General features: G+C 37.8%; 1 protein-coding gene and 1 pseudogene across 1 annotated transcript in view; one reads left to right on the plus strand and one right to left on the minus strand.

The window, feature by feature from the left end:
• The window catches only part of FAM186A (family with sequence similarity 186 member A), a 78,089-nt gene that overhangs the window by 17,114 nt on the left and 42,695 nt on the right, over positions 1–18,280 (plus strand). The window lies entirely within an intron of this gene.
• Positions 6,433–8,095, minus strand: LOC112867412 (heterogeneous nuclear ribonucleoprotein A1-like; annotated as a pseudogene).

The raw sequence follows: 18,280 nt of genomic DNA on the forward strand, positions 1-18,280 counted from the left end.
ACAAAAGCTCATCAATGATTTTGCAGTTGGAAACTGATTCAGGGAGATGAAATGACCTGTCAGAGGTCTCCTGATATTTCTGCTACACATGGTTTTGAATGCCTATACCTTTCTTGTTTTTCTCCCATTGAATTTCAAAGGTTCAGTTTCCTGCCTTTTAAGGATCTTAAGAAACTAAAAGCAGCAGAAAGCTTCAAATCTCCTTTTAAAAACAGATTTGAGATTGTAAAAGCAGCAATGAGAGTGAAAGCTTTCCTCTATCAATGTTTCTTCATTTCTTTGTTCATTCATTTACCAGATGTGTATCTATTTTATAAACATTTCCAAACAAGCACTTCAGTATTGGATCTTCCCACTACAGAAAGTGCCTACCTCTGTGTTGGGACTTGAAGATCACCCAGTCCTGAGTGGCAATCCAGCAATTAAGGGGAAAATTCCTTATAATAATGTTTTAATAAGAAAAAGAAAACCCTGAGAAGTGTCTTGAAATATAAGAAACAAGTCTCCCTGGTTTGGAGCAACATGGCAAATATATTTCATTGCAGTTATGTCTCCAAAACCAGATGAAGATAAATAGTGCCAGTTCTCGACAAAATTGTGAGTTCTATCTTTGTCAGTCTTGATACCCTCTTCATGTACCCTTTTAATCCTTCAGCTGTCTTCTCTTATACTTCAAGCCTCCAAAGCTTTCCTATTATTCTCCCCTACCTTCTCTGCCATTCTGATTGTCTCCTAAATATCCATTCCTCTTCTTCGTATAGCAGCCTTGTTACATGAGTGACAAAGATACATCTCCAGCTTCAGGAGGACCCTAATTGCTACAGCTAAACCTAATCAGCTTCAAGAGGAACTTAAACTAGCTAACATCACTGAATATTGAGCATGAAGAACAAGTTGTGGTGGTTGAGGGCTTTTTTTTTTTTTCATTTTTAAAAATTTACATCTAAATTAGTTAGCAAATAGTGCAACAATGATTTCAGGAGTAGATCCCTTAGTACCCCTTCCCCATTTAGCCCATCCCCATCCCACAACCCCTCCAGTAACCCTCTGTTTGTTCTCCATATTTATGAGTCTCTTTTGTTTTGTCCCCCTCCCTGTTTTTATATTATTTTTGTTTCCCTTCCCTTATGCTCGTCTGTTTTGTCTCAAAGTCCTCATATGAGTGAAGTCATATGATTTTTGTCTTTCTCTGACTGGCTAATTTCACTTAGCATAATACCCTCCAGTTCCATTCACGTAATTGCAAATGGAAAGATTTCATTCTTTTTGATTGCTGAGTAATACGTCTTTATCCATTCATCCATCGATAGACATTTGGCCTCTTTCCATACTTTGGCTATTGTTGATAGTGCTGCTATAAACATGGGGGTGCATGTGTCCCTTCGAAACAGCACACCTGTATCCCCTGGAAAAATGCCTAGTAGTGCAATTGCTGGGTCGTAGGGTAGCTCTATTTTTAGTTTTTTGAGGAACCTCCATACTGTTTTCCAGAGTGGCTGCACCAGCTTGCATTCCCAAAAATAAAATCTTTAAAAATAAATAAAATGAGTCTCTTATAGGTAGCATATAGTTGAATCATAGTTTAAAAAAAATCTATTCTGCTAAGGGTGCCTGGGTGGCTCAGTCAGTTAAACGTCTGACTTCGGCTCAGGTCACGATCTCACAGTTTGTGAGTTCAAGCCCCACATCGGGCTCTGTGCTGTCGGTTCAGAGCCTGGAGCCTGCTTCGGATTCTGTGTCTCCTTCTCCCTCCACCCCTCCCCCACTCACTCTCTGTCTCTCAAAAAATGAATAAACGTTAAAAAAAATTTTAAATCTATTCTGCTAATCACTAGCTTTTGATAAAATGGTTTAATTCATAAAATTTAAAGTAATTACTGATAAGGAGGGACTCAATTTTTGCCATTTTTTTACTTATTTTCTCTTTGCATTATAGCTTTCCCCCTTATTTTTTACATTACTATCATCTTTGTGTGTGTGTGTGTGTGTGTGTGTGTGTGTGTGTGTGTGTATTTTAAAGAAATGTTTTGATACCTTTCTTATTTCCTTTTGTGTATATTCTATACTTATTTTCTTTTTGGTTACCAAGGAGATTACAAATAATTTTGTAAATTTACACAATCTTAGTTTGAATTTATACTAGCTTAACTTTAATCACATACAACAATTCTGCCCCTATACTGCTCTGTCCCCACTCCTTTCAGTTACTGAGGTCACAAATTACATCTGTACATAATGTACCCCCAAACAGACTAACAGTTGTTTTTTATGCATTTGTGTTTTAATGTAGGAAATGGGGGCGCCTGGCTGGCTCAGTTGGTTAAACATGTGACTTCAGTTCAGGTCATGATCTCACTGTTTGTGTCAGGCTCTGGGCTGACAGCTCAGAGCCTGGAGCCTGCTTTGAATTCTGTGTCTACCTCTCTCTCTGCCCCTCCCCAGCTCATGCTCTGTCTCTCAAAAATAAAAATAAACATTAAAAAATTAAAAAAAAAATAAATAATGTAGAAAATAAGAAATGGAGTTATAAACCAAAATTACAATTCTGTTAGCTTTTATAATTGCCTATGTATTTGACTTTATCAGGATCTTTATTTCCCCTCCACAGAGTTTTGAATACTTTCATTTCAACCTGACTCTTCTTAGCATATCTTATGGGACAGGTCTAGTGGTAATGTACTTTCTCAGCTTTTGTTTGTCTGGTAACGTCTTAATTTCTTCCTTATTTTTGAAGGACACTTTTGCCAGATATAGAATTCTTGATTTACATTTTTTTTTTCTCTCAGCACTTTGAATACATCAACCCATTGACTTGGGGCCTCCAAGGCTTCTGATGAAAATTCTGCTAATAATCTTCATGGGGATCCTTGGTTGTGATAGTTGTGTCTCTACTGCTACTTTGAACATTCTTTCTTTGGTTTTTGATAGTTGGTTATTATTTGTCGCAGCATGGGTCTCTTTCAGTTTAGCATACTTGGGATTCATTGAGCTTCTAGATTTGTACTTTCATGTATTTCCTTAAATTTGGGAAGTTTTCAGCCAGTAATTCTTTAAATAATCTGTCACTTTCTCTTGTCTCATTTGTGGACTCCTCCAATGTATATATTGCTTTCTTTATGGTGTTCCACAGGTCCCTTAGGTTCTGTTCACTTTACCTTTCTGTTCCCAGACTCCATCATTTAAACTATCTTATCTTCAAGTTAGCTTATTCTTCTGTGTGCTTAAATCTGATTTTTAATCCTTTTAGTGGAATTTTCTTTTCTTTCTTTCTTTTGTTTTCTTTTTTGTTTGTTTGTTTTGTTTTTGGAAGTTTCAGATATACTTCTCAGCTCCAGAATTTCATTTTGGATCTTTTTTATGTTTTTTTTAACTATCTTTATTGATACTCCTGTTGTGTTCATACATAATTTTCCTGACCTTGTCCATGTCTTCCTTTAAGTATCTTTAAGAGAGTTGTTTTATTTTATTTTATTTAAAATTTTTATTTTATTTAAAATTTTTATTTATTTTATTTTATTATTTTATTAAAGTTTTTGTCTAGGAGGACTGCAATTTGGTCTTCCTTGTTGATGGTTTTTACAACTTTTTTTCCCCTTTGAACAGAACATGCTTTCCTATTTATCTGTGTCTCTTGTGATTTTGTTGTTATTGTTGAAAATTGGACATTTGAATGTTATAATATGGTAAGTCTGAAAATGAAAATATCCTTCTCCACTACCTCCAGGGGTTGTTTTGTTTTGTTTTGTTTTGTTTGTTTGTTTTAATCTCTATGTGCCAGGCATCAGCCTGCATCTTTTTTTGGGCATGCATAATGATTTTCTAAATTCCCCCAAACATATAATTGCTTTTGGATTTCCTACTCTTTAAATGTCTGGCTCCCAAAGGGGCAAAAAAGAAACAGAAAGGAAAAGAGCAGAAGCTGTATCTTTAAACCCCTTGAAAGGTGCTTCACTCAGTGGAGATTCCAACAATGCTAGCCTGGCTTTGTATCTGCATCTCCCTGATCTGAAACAATAATTTACAATCAGAACAAAGATCTCTTACTTACAAGAGAAGATACTTATTGCCTACTCTAGCTCTTGTAAGGTGCTCTAGGAACGTTTCCTGTAACAGGGGTGGAAGGTGGGGAATGGATAACGGCTATAGTTCTAAAGGCTGAAATTACACTTTATTGGTCAAGCCTTCCCTTAAAAGTTGTAAAGCATTGAATAAACCCCAGAATCCCAAATTAGTTAAATCAGATACACTCTGCCAATACAGTTGTTTAGTTGGAGAGATGGATTCCTGTGCTTCCTCCTCAGCTATCTTCCCTGATGTCACTCCTTTTGCCTGATATTTTTTTATTGCATGTCAGATATTGTGAACTTTATCTTGCTAGATGCTGGGCACTTTTCTAATCCGATAAATATCTTCAAACTTTTAGGACACATTTATGTAGCAGTAGTTTGATCCTTTTGTTCATTGTTAGATGAGACTATAGGAGCATTTAGTCTACAGCTTATTTTGCCCCCACTATGAGGCAAAAGACTGTCTGAATACTCCATAAGATGTCCTATGAACTAAGCTTTTTAGTCAATCTGGGAACAGAATATACTTCTCCTCCCTGTGTGAGTTCTGGGGTTTATAATCATTTTAGGTGGACTTCTTTTAGTTGTCTTATATAAGAGGATGAATCTTGTCCATGTAACTTCAACTAGAATGGAAGCATTGGTTGAACTCTTATTTTAAAAACTTTAAAAATTATAATAAACATAAGTGAAAACTCACAGTTGAAAATACTCCATGAGGGGCACCTGGGTAGCTCAGTTGGTTGAGCGCCTGACTTTGGTTCAGGTCATGGTCTCCTAGTTCAAGATTAGAGCCCCACATCGGACTTGCTGCTGTCAGCCTGTCAGTGCAGAGCCAGGTTCAGATCCTCTGTCCCCCTCTCTCTGCCCCTCCCTGCTTGCGCTCTCCCAATAAATAAATAAATAAATAAATAAATAAATAAATAAAAGTACTACATGAATTATCACAAAATATACAAATTCCAGAAATATATATATATATATATGTATATATACATATATATATACACACATATATATATATTACCTGCACCACATAAACCTCCCCGTTTTCCCAAAAGACAATTATCTTCATCTTTAACATTGTAGGTTGATTTTGCCTGATAAATGGAATCATGCAGTATATATTCTTTAATGTCTGGTTTCTTTTGCTTAATATTATGTTCAGGAGATTCTTTGTATGGAACTATAGTTCGTTAATTTTTGTTACTATCATTCCATTTTATGATTTTATCCATTCTACTGTTGTTCTCTACCAGAAATAATATCACTATAAACATTTCTGTGAATCTCTTTTGGTACACATATGCATGAATTTCATCTATGAATAGAATTGCTGGTCAATTAAGTATGCATTGATTTAATTGTAGTAAATAATGCAAAATAATTTTTTCTCTAATCTTTTTTATTTCATAAAAATTTTAGACTTAAAGAAAAGCCACAAAACAGTATAGATTTTCCATATATTTTCAGATCAGCTTCCCCTAATGTTAACATATTACATAGCCATAGTACACTACCAGAATCAGGAAATTAAAATTTATACAATACTATTAACTGAAGATCTCATTTGATTTTATCAGTTTTCTCATTAATGTGTTTTTCTGTCCCAGGATCCTAGCCAGGGTCTCATAGAGCACCTACTTTCTCCCTAGTCTTCTGTGGTCTGCATCATTTCCTTGGTTGTTCATTGTTTTCGAGATCTTGATATTTTCAAAGAATGTAACTTCTTTAAATGTCTCTTACTTTTGGTTTCTCTAATATTTTTCATGATGGGATTGGGATTATGCATTTTGGGGGCAAAAATACCCCATAAATGATCTTCATCCTTAGTACATCATATTACAGGGGTCTGCATTGTGACTCATGTTGACCTTGATCACTTGGTTAAAATGATTTGTTTACTGTAAAGTTACTATTTTTCCCTGTGTAGTTAATAAATACCTTGGGGAAGACACTTTGAGACTATGCACATTCTGTGTCTTCTCCAACTTTTGTCCACTGAATTTTGGAATTCATTGATAGATATTGTCTGCAACAATTATTACTGTGATGTTACCTAAGGGTAATTTTCTTTTCCCTCTTCCACATTTATTAATTGGAACTCTGTGCCAGCAAGAACTACCTCTTCCATTTATTTATTCACTAATATTGATAGAGACTCAGATATTTATTTTATCCTGTAGGTTATAATATTATTATTATTATTATTATTATTATTATTATTATTGTTATTGCTTCAATTGTTCCAGATTTGGCCATTAGGAGCTCCTTCAGGTTCACTCCTGTGTTCTTTCTTTCTTTTTCTTTTTCTTTTTTTTTAAAGACACATTTATGCAGCGTTATGATCAGACTTTTAATTTAACAATCAACAGCATGGGTGCAAAAAAAAAAATCTATGTTAAAACCGTTTGTTGGAATGCTTTACACTTTCCACAGAACAGAAACTAAAATAACCTGTTATACAAGTAGTCACAAATACAGTCCTCAAGTTTTTTGCCCATACACATGAGTATTGTCTAAAATGTGTCTTCTTTGTAGCAGCTAGGCCCTGCCACCCCTGTGCTTGGCTGAGTTCACAAAACTGTTGGAACCTGTAGCTTCCCTGTCACTTCTCTGACTCTTCTCTCCTGCTAAGCTTTGTTTTCTGGTAGCAATTAAAACCTAAAACCGGCTGACTTCGGCTCGGGTCATGATCTCACAGTTTGGGAGTTCGAGCCCTGCATCGGGCTCTGTGCTGACAGTCTGGAGTCTGCTTCAGATTCCGTGTCCCCCCCCTCCCCCCACTCCTCTCCTGCTCGTTCTCTCTCTCTCTCTCTCTCTCTCTCAAAGAATAAACATTAAAAATATTTTTTTAGGGGCGCCTGGGTGGCTCAATCGGTTAAGCGGCCGACTTTGGCTCAGGTCACGATCTCTCGGTCCGTGAGTTCGAGCCCCGCGTCGGGCTCTGTGCTGACAGCTCAGAGCCTGGAGCCTGTTTCAGATTCTGTGTCTCCCTCTCTCTGACCCTCCCCCGTTCATGCTCTGTCCCTCCCTGTCTCAAAAATAAATAAACGTTAAAAAAAATTAAAAAATAAATAAATAAAATAAAAATATTTTTTTAAACCTCTGCCACTGCCATAGCTGCTGCTGCTGCAACCACCATAGCCACGCTGGGTTTGTGGTTTGGCAAAGTATTGGCCTCCACCACCACAGGGGCCAGAGCTTCAGCCCCCCAAATTGCCTCCTTTCATGGGTCTAAAGTTTGAAGATTGGCCGTTGTAACTGTCAAAATCATTACAGCTTCCGCCACCTCCAAAGTTGCTTCCATCATTACCAAATCCGTGACAGCCATCCCCACTGCCACTGTATCCATTGCCACCTCGACTGCCACCAAAGCCACCTTGCCCACTGCAGTTTCCTCCACGACCAAAGTTGTCATTCCTGCCAAAACCACCTCCGTAACCACCACCAAAGTTTCCAGAACCACCTCGACCTCTTTGGCTGGACGAAGCACTGGCCATCTCTTGCTGAGATACGGCTCTTCTGACTTCACAGTCGTGGCTGTTCACAGTATGGTATTTTCGAATGACAATCTTGTCTACAGAGTCACGGTCATCAAACGTCACACAAGCAAAGCCTCTCTTTCTGCCACCGCTTCGGTCAGTCATGATTTCAATCACTTCAGTTTTCCCCTACTGTTCAAAATAATCTCTCAGGTGATGTTGTTCAACGTCTTCTTTAATGCCACCGACCAAAATCTTTTTCACGGTTAAGTGCGCACCAGGTCTCTAAGAATCTTCTCTCGAGACAGCCCTCTTTGGTTCCACAACTCTCCCATCCACCTTGTGTGGCCTTGCATTCACGGTTGCGTCCACCTCCACAGTGGCATAGGTGACAAACCCAAAGCCTCTGGAGCACTTGGTGTTTGGATCTCTCATTACCACACAGTCAGTGAGTGTTCCCCACTGCTCAAAATGGCTCTTCAGACTCTTATCAGTTGTTTCGAAGCTCAAACCTCCGATAAAAAAGCTTCTGCAGCCATTCAGGCTCTTTAGTAGATTCTGACTTAGACGTGACAGCTGTGGGAGGGGAGACTTTAATGATGCTTACTCAGCCGTGTCCACAGGCAGAAAGGAATAATTTGATGAACGTATCTCGACTCCTGTGTTCTTTCAACAAGTGGCTATCTATCTATCTATCTATCTCTCTGGAACCACAAGATGTTCCAGGATCATCTTATACATTCCCTGTCCAGCCCTGAAATCAATGATTTTTCCAAAAACTCTTGTTCCTTTTATTGGAGACTGATGTTTAGAAACCAAGATTTGGGGCTAGGTGTGTTCATTATTACTAGAGTGTCGTTTCTTCTAGGCCCTCTTACCAAAGAGAGCTAGAAAGTATATGTATATGTATATGTATATGTATATGTATATGTATATGTATATGTATTAGCCTATGTAGATATATACATCTATATTTATCTTTGTGTATATTTAAAACATGATTTAATACTGATAGTTCAAGTTCCAATCCTATACCATAGGGTTCATTTTTAGTCTTTTCCTATTCCTTATTTGTAACTTCTTTCATAAGAGTGAGAAACCCTGTTCTTATTATCTATAATACATTTATTTATTCATTCATTTCTAATGTACCCATAGAGTAGTTTCAGAGTTGCTAACTCATTTCCATGCAAGAAATACATTTACTGACTAGTATAGCATTTATGAACCATTCTTTGTATTTAACCTTAAATTATTATTTTTTTCCCCAAGGGTATTAGCTAGTTTTTTTTCTTCCCAATGTGGTTATCTTACTCATTTGTATATAATTAACTTCAGTTGTTAGTGTTTGTATCCATTTCTTGTCACTCTATATACTGGTTGGTTTCAACAGTTTATTTATTATGTGAATGGTTTGTAAAACATTACTATGGTGGTAAAAGTCAGATTATATAAAAAGATATACTGAGAGAGAGATTGCTGGGAAGATAGCAGAGTAGGAGGACCCTGTTCACCTTGTCCCATGTATACAACTACATAACACTCACATCAGAACCCAGAAAACAACCTGAAGACTGGCAGATCAAACTCCACAGCTAAATGTAGAGAAGAGGCCACACTGAAGAGGGTAGGAAGGGTGGAGACACAGTGAGGAGCTAAAGGGATTTACTGGACTCTCCCCTGGAGGGAGGGACTTGTGGGCATGGAGTAGGGAAAGAAACCTGCTTTACACTGGAGAGACTGATTCTCCATAATGTTTGGCTTTGAAAACCAGAGGGGCCAAATTTCATGAATTCTTCCAACCAGCAGAACTTAAAGCCTAGAATTTTATTTGTATCTCATCTCATCTCATCTCATCTCATCTCATCTCATCTCATCTCATCATCTTATCCGTGCTTCAGGGACACAAGCCAAAGCCTAGAATTTAAAAAATCAGTGGGCTCACTCTGGGAGAGCCAGGAAGGCCAGAGGAAACTGAGTCCTTACACTTAATGCCATAGAGCAACAAATACCCATGGAGAAACAGCACAGAAGCAGAAGTTTGAAAGATGCCTGGGGTGTATGGGAAAGAGATTTGTTTACTAATCTCAGAGCATGCACTGGAAGGGCAGCTTCATTGGGAGACTTCTCCAGGAACAAAGGAGCTGGCAGGCACATTTCCCTCCCTTTATCCCAGTATAAACACATGGCCACTGCAAGAACCAGCACTATCCCAACATTCACTTCCTAACTTGCTTACACCATGCCCCACCCCCCACCAGGCTTTGGGGATCTGCCCCCTCCAGCCGGGCTTGTCTCAGTACTGGTGCTGTGGGTCCCCTCCCCCAGAAGACCAGCACAAACCTTGCCAAAACTGCATCTCCTGAAACTGTGAGCTTTGTGGAATCGTGATCCTGGCAGCAGCTGTGGTAAGTCCCCTCTCTAGGACCACAGGCCATAATTTCTCTGACATCAGCCATAGAACATTTTTTTTAGATATAGCTCCTGAAGGAAAGGAAATAAAAGCAAAAATAAGCTATTGGGATTACATCAAAATAAAGAGCTTGTGTACAGGAAAGGAAACAACAAAACTAAAAGACAGTGTACTGAATGGGAGAAGATATTTGCATTGCAAATGACCTATCCAGTAAAAGGTTAGTATCCAAAATATATAAAGAACTGATACAACTCAACACCCCAAACCCAAATAATCCAATTAACAAATGGGCAGCAGACATGAACAGACATTTCTCTAAACAAGACATCCAGGGGCGCCTGGGTGGCTCAGTCGGTTAAGCGTCCGACTTCGGCTCAGGTCACAGTCTCTCAGTCCAGCGAGTTCGAGCCCCGAGTCGGGCTCTGGGCTGATGGCTCAGAGCCTGGAGCCTGCTTCGGATTCTGTGTCTCCCTCTCTCTCTGGCCCTCCCCCATTCATGCTCTGTCTCTCTCTGTCTCAAAAATAAATTAAAAAAAAAAACGTTAAAAAAAAAAAGACATCCAGATGGCCAACAGACACATGAAAAGATGCTCAACATCACTCTTCACCACAGATATGCAAATCAAAACTACAGTGAGATACCACCTCATACCAGTGATAATGGCTAAAATAAAAAACATAAGAAACAACAAGTGTTGGTGAGAATATGAAGAAAAGGAATGCTCCTGCACTGTTGGTGGCAATGCAAACTGGTGCAGCCATTGTGGAAAAGAATATGGAGGTTCCTCAAAAAATTAAAAATAGAACTACCCTATGATCTAATAATTGCACTACTAGGTATTTATCTAAAGAAAATGAAAACACCAATTCAAAAAATATATACACCCCTATGTTTATAGCAGCATTATTTATAATGCCAAATTATGGAAGCACCCCAAATATCCATTGATACATGAATGGATAAAGAAGATGTGGCATATGTATACAATGGAATATTTTTTTTATTGTTTTTAACGTTTATTTATTATTGAGAGACAGAGAGAGACAGAGCATGAGCATGGGAGGGGCAGAGAGAGGGGGGAGACACAGAATCCAAAGCACGTAGCCCAATGCGGGGCTCGAACTCACAAACCACGAGATCATGACCTGAGCCAAGGTGAGACGTTTAACCAACTGAGCCACTCAGGCACCCCTACAATGGAATATTATTATTCAGCCATTAAAACAATGGAATCTTGCCATTTACAACAACATGGGTGGAGCTTAAGAGTATAGTGCTAAGCAAGATAAATCAGTCAGAGAAAGACAAATACCATATGGTTTCACTCATAAGTGGAATTTAAGAAACAAACGAGAAAGGAGCTATCAAAAAAGAAAAAAAAGAGAGAGAAACCAAGAAACAGACTCTTAGCTATGGAAAACAAACTGATGGTTACCAGAGGGGAAGTGGGTGGGGGGGTGGGTAAAATAAGCTATGAGGATTAAGGAGTGTACTTGTGATGAGTACTGGGTGATGAATGGAATTGTTCAATGACTATATTGTATACCTGAAACTATTATAATACTGTGTATTAACTATACTGGAATTTAAAACAATTTTTTTTTCTTTTTCTCATTTTTTTTTTAACGTTTATTTATTTTTGAGACAGAGAGAGACAGAGCATGAACAGGGGAGGGTCAGAGAGAGGGAGACACAGAACCTGAAACAGGCTCCAGGCTCTGAGCTGTCAGCACAGAGCCCGAAACGGGGCTCAAACTCACGGACCGTGAGATCATGACCTGAGCCGAAGTCGGCCGCTTAACCGACTGAGCCACCCAGGCGCCCCTAAAACAAAATATTTTTTAAAATTTCCTAAAAACCACTATGTGAAAAGTAAGAAGATAGAGGTGAAATTAATAAATTTTATTTCAAATAGTATCATTTCCACATTTAATCAATATAAAAATTATTAATGAGATATACATTGTTTTCGTTATTGGGTCTTTGAAACCCAGCCTGTATTTTGCTCTTACAAATTGCATGGTAAATTTTCATTAGAAATATTTGATCTATATTTAGATTTATAAAATTTATATTTGAAGCAGTAAATTCACATATCAAGTTCTTTCAAAGGTAAAATTTTTCCAATAAATGAATCGTTAGTTTTTAAATTTGGATTAGTTTATTTTAATTTAAAATGTATTTCCTGTCACACTTGCCTGTTACAGTTGCTCAGTAGCCACATGTAGTTGGTGGCTACCATAGTGGATACTGTTGCATCCACAGGACTCCTGAAACAGAATGCTACGGGCAGCAGTGACAGTCACAACAAAGTTTATTGCAATGAGAGGCAAGGCCAACCGATCGGGACGGACACTCTTGACCAGAGTGCGGTCTCGAACAGCTGGGGTACAGAGTTTTCATAGGTGACCACATCATCTTATCATCACCTGGGAACAGAACAAAGAAATAGTTCCCAGATGGGGGTGGAAACAGTTCAGACATGCCCTTGCCCCAATCCAATCAAACACTAATCCAGTTGATTTTCCTTGAACTTTTGTTCCCTTGATTGATAGGACAAGGCTGTTATCTCTTAATCTACAGTGTTAAAACAAAGCTGCTATTTCTTAAGGCTACAGGTTAGCCCTACACTACAATTTAACCCTTACAGATACCACAGCTCTAGAAAAACTCTTGCATATATGCACCAGGAAGAATTTTCAGAAATGTTTCCATCATCATTTGTAAAATCAAAATACTGGTAACAAACAAATACAGAATGAACAAACGAATAAATAAATTATAACATATTTACACAACAAAATATTAAATAGATGTCAGTGGAAGTAAGTTCACTATAGATACACACTTCACCATGGGTAAACTAGAAAACACAATGTTGAGGGAAAAAAGTAAGTCACACGAGTATATACAGAATGATTCAGGAACAGGCAAAACGACACCATCTATTGTCTAGGGATATGCGCGTGTGTGTCTGCTGCAGGGGAGGCAAAACTTCACTTCTATCCATGTTAAGTTTTCAGCCAGGGCTCTTTAAAAGACAGATTAACAAAAGATAAACAGCTCATTAGCACGTGTAGTGTATACAGAAGAAATGTATGTATGTATGTATGTATGTATGTATGTATGTATACAGCATACAGAAGAAATTGAAACAGAGTAACTCAAAGCAGTTTATAGTAGCATCTTCAACAAAGAATAGTAAATCTGTGGCTAGATGACAGGACAAAGGAGAGCAATGGTGGTGAACTGTGGGAAGGTTATTATGCACCAGATTATTTTGATGCTAATAAATCTGTCTTCAGTAGAAAGAGTTTTATCCTGCCTTTAGGCAGAAACGAAGTAGGGTAGAGGGAGATTTTCCTGCATTTGTTGCTTCTTCATTGCCTTTGGCTCAATAGTTTTTACATCAAAGAGGCATATTTTGGGGTGACGTGTTCTGGTTTCTCTCTGCTAAAACAAATTTCTGTCAAACAGGTGGTATAAAACAACAGACCTTTATTCTCTCACAGTTCTAGAGATCAGATGACCCAGACACTGAGTCTGGTCACTGTGACTGAAACCAAGATGTCAGCGAGGTTGCGTTCTCTATGGACTCTTCCTCGGGGAGAATCCATCCCTTGCTCCTTCCAGCTTCTGGTCGCTGCCAGCATTCTTTGGCTGTGGCCACATCACTCCAATCTTCAAGGCCAGCAACTTCAAATTTCTCTCTGCCTCATTTTCACATTGAACCTTCTCTGTAGGTTCAGTGATCTTGACCTCTACCTCCCTCTTACAAGGACACTTGTGATAGTAATAGGGCTCATTGAGATAATTCAAAAACAATCTCTTCACCTCAAGATGATTAATTTAATCACATCTTCAAAGAATTCTCTAAACTTGCACCAATGGGTTAACAAGGCTTAGGGCAGAAAGCCACCACAGGGTGAAAGCGTCCAGGGCTAGACATTAAGTAAAACAAAGCATAGGGTGCTGCAGGGAGAAAGCGCCCAAGGTTAGCTAGTGAGATGAGTAATTTATCTTTAAAGCCGTATGCTCCATCAATATTAAACTTTAAAGATAACAGCTAATTAGTTGTATCACCTACAGGAAAACACTTTCCATCTGGCTCCAGTATATCATTGTGCTTTGATCTCAACTTCAAATGCCAATTGCCCCCCAAACCCTTTGCTTCTTACACACACAGGTTAATGGTCACTATCTGATTGTTTCCTTCTGCACATTCACCACATATGTAAAATCTTGAGAGCTCGATAAAAACAGAGACAAAACTCCTGTTCAGGGTTCTTGTCTCCTCCCAGACATTAGCCTCTCTCATCTTCATTTCTGCATCTGCTGTCTTGCTGGACAAGAGACAGCTCCAGATTGAAAGTCTGCAACACCTTTTTCAATACAAAGTAACATTTACACATTCCAGGGACTATGACCTGATACCTTTGGGGGAAGGTCATCATTAAATCTGTTATAGTAGTAAAAGTACAGAGAACAAAATTCAGGATAGTAGTTATCTCCTGGCATTGGGAAAGGGATATAGCTGCTATGGGGGGCACAGGAGCCTTTAAAGACATTGTTTCTTCAGCTGGACAATGGGTACACAAATGTTCATTTTGCTTTTGCTATTATTACCTGCATCTCAGGTTCTGTTCTACCCCACACTAGATTAGATGGTCAAATTATGGTGATTTCTCTGCCCACCCTCTCATTCTGACTCTTCTGCCTCTGTGGCACATAGTAACTACTTAATAATTTGTAGCATTTATAGTGTTTATCATGTTACCTATGGTAAAAGTTTATCTATAAATTATCTCATTTAATCCCCATGAATATGCAATATGGATAGGTATTATTCTTAATTCTATTTCAAATATGACAAAAATGAGATTTTTGAGGCTTGCTTTTTTAATTGGAGGATTTTTTTTAATTAAGGTAAAATTCATGTGCTATAACATTTACCCTTTTGATGTCTTATTCTGGGAGTTTTGGCAAAGGCATACAGATGTGTGATCATCACTAAAATCCAGATTTAAAATAGTTCCATCTTCTCAAAATATTCCTCTTTGCCCTTTTGTAGTCTACCCCTCCCCAAGCCCCAGCCCCTGGCAGCTGTTAGTTTTCTGTCCCTATAGTTTTCCCTTTCCTGAATGCCATATAAATCAAATCACCCTATGTAGTCATTTGACTCCATTTTAGCATAAAGTATTCATTCAGCAATTGAAGGATATTTTGGTTGTTTCCAGTTTGGAGAAATTATGAATAAAATCACTACAAACATTCATGTATTCGTTCTTGTATAAACACAACTTTTCATTTATCCTGAGTAAATACCTAGGAATGGTATTGCTAGGTCATATGGAACCATACATTTATAAGAAATTGCCAAACTGTTATCTGAGGTAGCTTTACTACTTTGCATTTCCACCAGCAATGTATGAGAGTTCCAGTTGCTCTATATCCTTGCCTGTGCTTGGTATCGTCATTGTTCATTTAGATCTTTGATTTTTTTCATCAATGTTTTTCATTTTTCATTTTCTTTTCTTTTCATTATTATTTGTTTAATGTTTTTCATTTTTCAATGTACAGATCTTGCACTCATTTTCTTAAATGTTTACCTCCATATTTCATGTTTTTAAGTGTATTGGAAATGACACTTTGATTACATTTCAATTTCCAATTTATTGCTGCTTTATAGTAATACAAGTTTTGATTTTTGTATACTGGTCTCTTATCCTGTGAACATGTTAATGGTAGGTTTTTTGTAGAGTTTTTAAAATTTTTTTTTCAACGTTTTTATTTTTATTTTTGGGACAGAGAGAGACAGAGCATGAACGGGGGAGGGGCAGAGAGAGAGGGAGACACAGAATCAGAAACAGGCTCCAGGCTCCGAGCCATCAGCCCAGAGCCTGACGCGGGGCTCGAACTCACGGACCGCGAGATCGTGACCTGGCTGAAGTCGGACGCTTAACCGACTGCGCCACCCAGGCGCCCCTGTAGAGTTTTTACATAGACAATGTTTTTGTCTGTAAATAGAAACCATTTTACTTCTCCCTTTCCAAATTTTATTCTTTTACTTCCTTTTCTTACCTTATTGTGATGGGTAGGACCTTCATACAATATTGAATAAAAGTGATTAGAGCAGAATCCTTAGAGCACTTTAGACTTCCACTGTTAAGTATGATGCTAGCTGTAAATTTTTCATAAATTCTCTTTATCATTGTGTGTATATATCCTATTTTGTTTATCCATTCATTAATCAATGGACACTAGGGTTGTTTCCACCTCACTGCTCTTATGAATAATGTTGCTATGAACGTAGGAGTCCAAACATTTGCTCAAGTCCCTGCTTTTAATCCTTTTTTTATCCTTTTTTAAAATATTTAATTAATTTGTTTAAATTTAAGTTAGTTAACATACAGTGTAGTATTGGTTTCAGGAGTAGAATCCAGTGATTCATCACTTACGTACAACACGCAGTGCTCATCCCAGCAAGTGCCCTCCTTAATGTCCACCCCCCATTTAGCCCAACTCCCCACTCACCTCCCCTCCAGCAACCCTCAGTTTGTCTCTGTATTTAGGAGTCTCTTATGGCTTGCCTCCTTCTCTGTCTTTATCTAATTTTTCCTTCCCTTTCCCTATATTCGTCTGTTTTGTTTCTTAAATTCCACATATGAGTGAAATCATATGGTGTTTGTCTTTCTCTGACTGACTTATTTTGCTTAGTATAATACACTCTAGTTCCATCCACATTGTTGCAAATGGCAAGATTTCATTCCTTTTGATTGCTGAGTAATATTCCATTGTATATATACACCACATCTTCTTTACCCATTCAGCAATCAATAGATATTTGGGCTCTTTCCATAATTTGGCTATTGTTGACCGTGCTGCTATAAATATTGGGATGCATGTGTCCTCTCGAATTAGCATTTTTGTATACTTTGGATAAATAACTAGTAGTGCAATACAACCCAGCAATTGCTTTAAATTCTTTATATACCCAGGAGTGGTGTTGCTCGGTCATATGGTAATTTTATTTTTAATTTTTCTAAGGAACCACCATAGTGTTTTCCATAGTAGCTACACCATATTATATTCCCACCCACAGTGCACATGGGTTCCAATTTTCTATATCCTCACCAACATTTGTTATTTTCTATTTGGGTTGTGAAGTAATATCTCATTATAATTTTGATTTGCATTTCCTTAATGATTATGATGTTGAGCTTCTTTTCATATGCTTGTCAGCCATTTGTTTATCTTTTTTGAATGTCTATTTAAATCCTTTGCCCATTTTCATATTGGGTTATTATTTTTTTAATATTGAATTGTAGAAGTTCCTTAAGTAATATGAATATTAACTCTTTATCAGAGATGTGATTTGCAAATATTTTCTTTGACTTTTCAATCTGTTGCGTCCTTTGATCCATAAAAGTTTTACATTTAATTTAGTCTAATATGTCTATTTTTACTTTTGTTGCCTATGGTTTTGGTGTCAAATCCAAGAACATTGCCAAATCCAATATCGTTAAATTTTCCCTCTATGTTTTCTTCTGTTTTACAACTTTATGTCTTATGCTTAGGTTTTTTATCCACTTTGAGTTAGTTTTTGTATATTCTTTAAGGTAATGATCCAACTTCATTCTTTTGCATGGATCTCCAGTTTTCCCAGCACCATTTGTTGAAAGACTGCTTTTTTTTCTTTCTTTTTTTTTTTTTTTTTTTTTTTTTTTTTACCATTGAATGGTCTTGGCATCTATCAAAAATCACCCAACCATAGGGGCACCTGGGTGGCTCAGTCTCTTGAGCATCCGACTTTGGCTCAGGTCATGATCTCACAGGTTGTGAGTTTGAGCCCCACATTGGGCTCTGTGCTGATGGCTCAGAGCCTGGAGCCTGCTTCCAGTTCTGTGTCTCCCTCTCTCTCTGCCCCTTCCCCACTTGTACTCTCTCTCTCTCTCTCAAAAATAAGCATTCAAAAAAATTTAAAAAAAATAAAAAAAAAATCATTGACCATATATGCAAAAGTTTATTTCGGGGCTCTCTATTCTATTCCCTTGGTCTATATATATGTCTTTATACCAGTACACTGTTCTAATTACCATTGCTTTTGTACTAGGATTTAAAGATGAGAAGTGTGTGGGGTGCCTGGGTGGCATTGGACTTTGGCTTAGGTCATGATCTCATGGTTCATGAGTTTGAGCTCTGCATTGGGCTCCTCACTGGCAGTGCAGACCCTGCTTGGGATTCTCTCTCTCTCTCTCTCTTTGCAACCCCCTCAGAATAAATAAATAAACTTTTTAAAAAATGAGAAGTG

This window comes from Puma concolor, chromosome B4 (genome assembly GCF_028749965.1).
Source record: "Puma concolor isolate L17-30 chromosome B4, mPumCon1.1.hap2, whole genome shotgun sequence".
Taxonomy (NCBI): domain Eukaryota; kingdom Metazoa; phylum Chordata; class Mammalia; order Carnivora; family Felidae; genus Puma; species Puma concolor.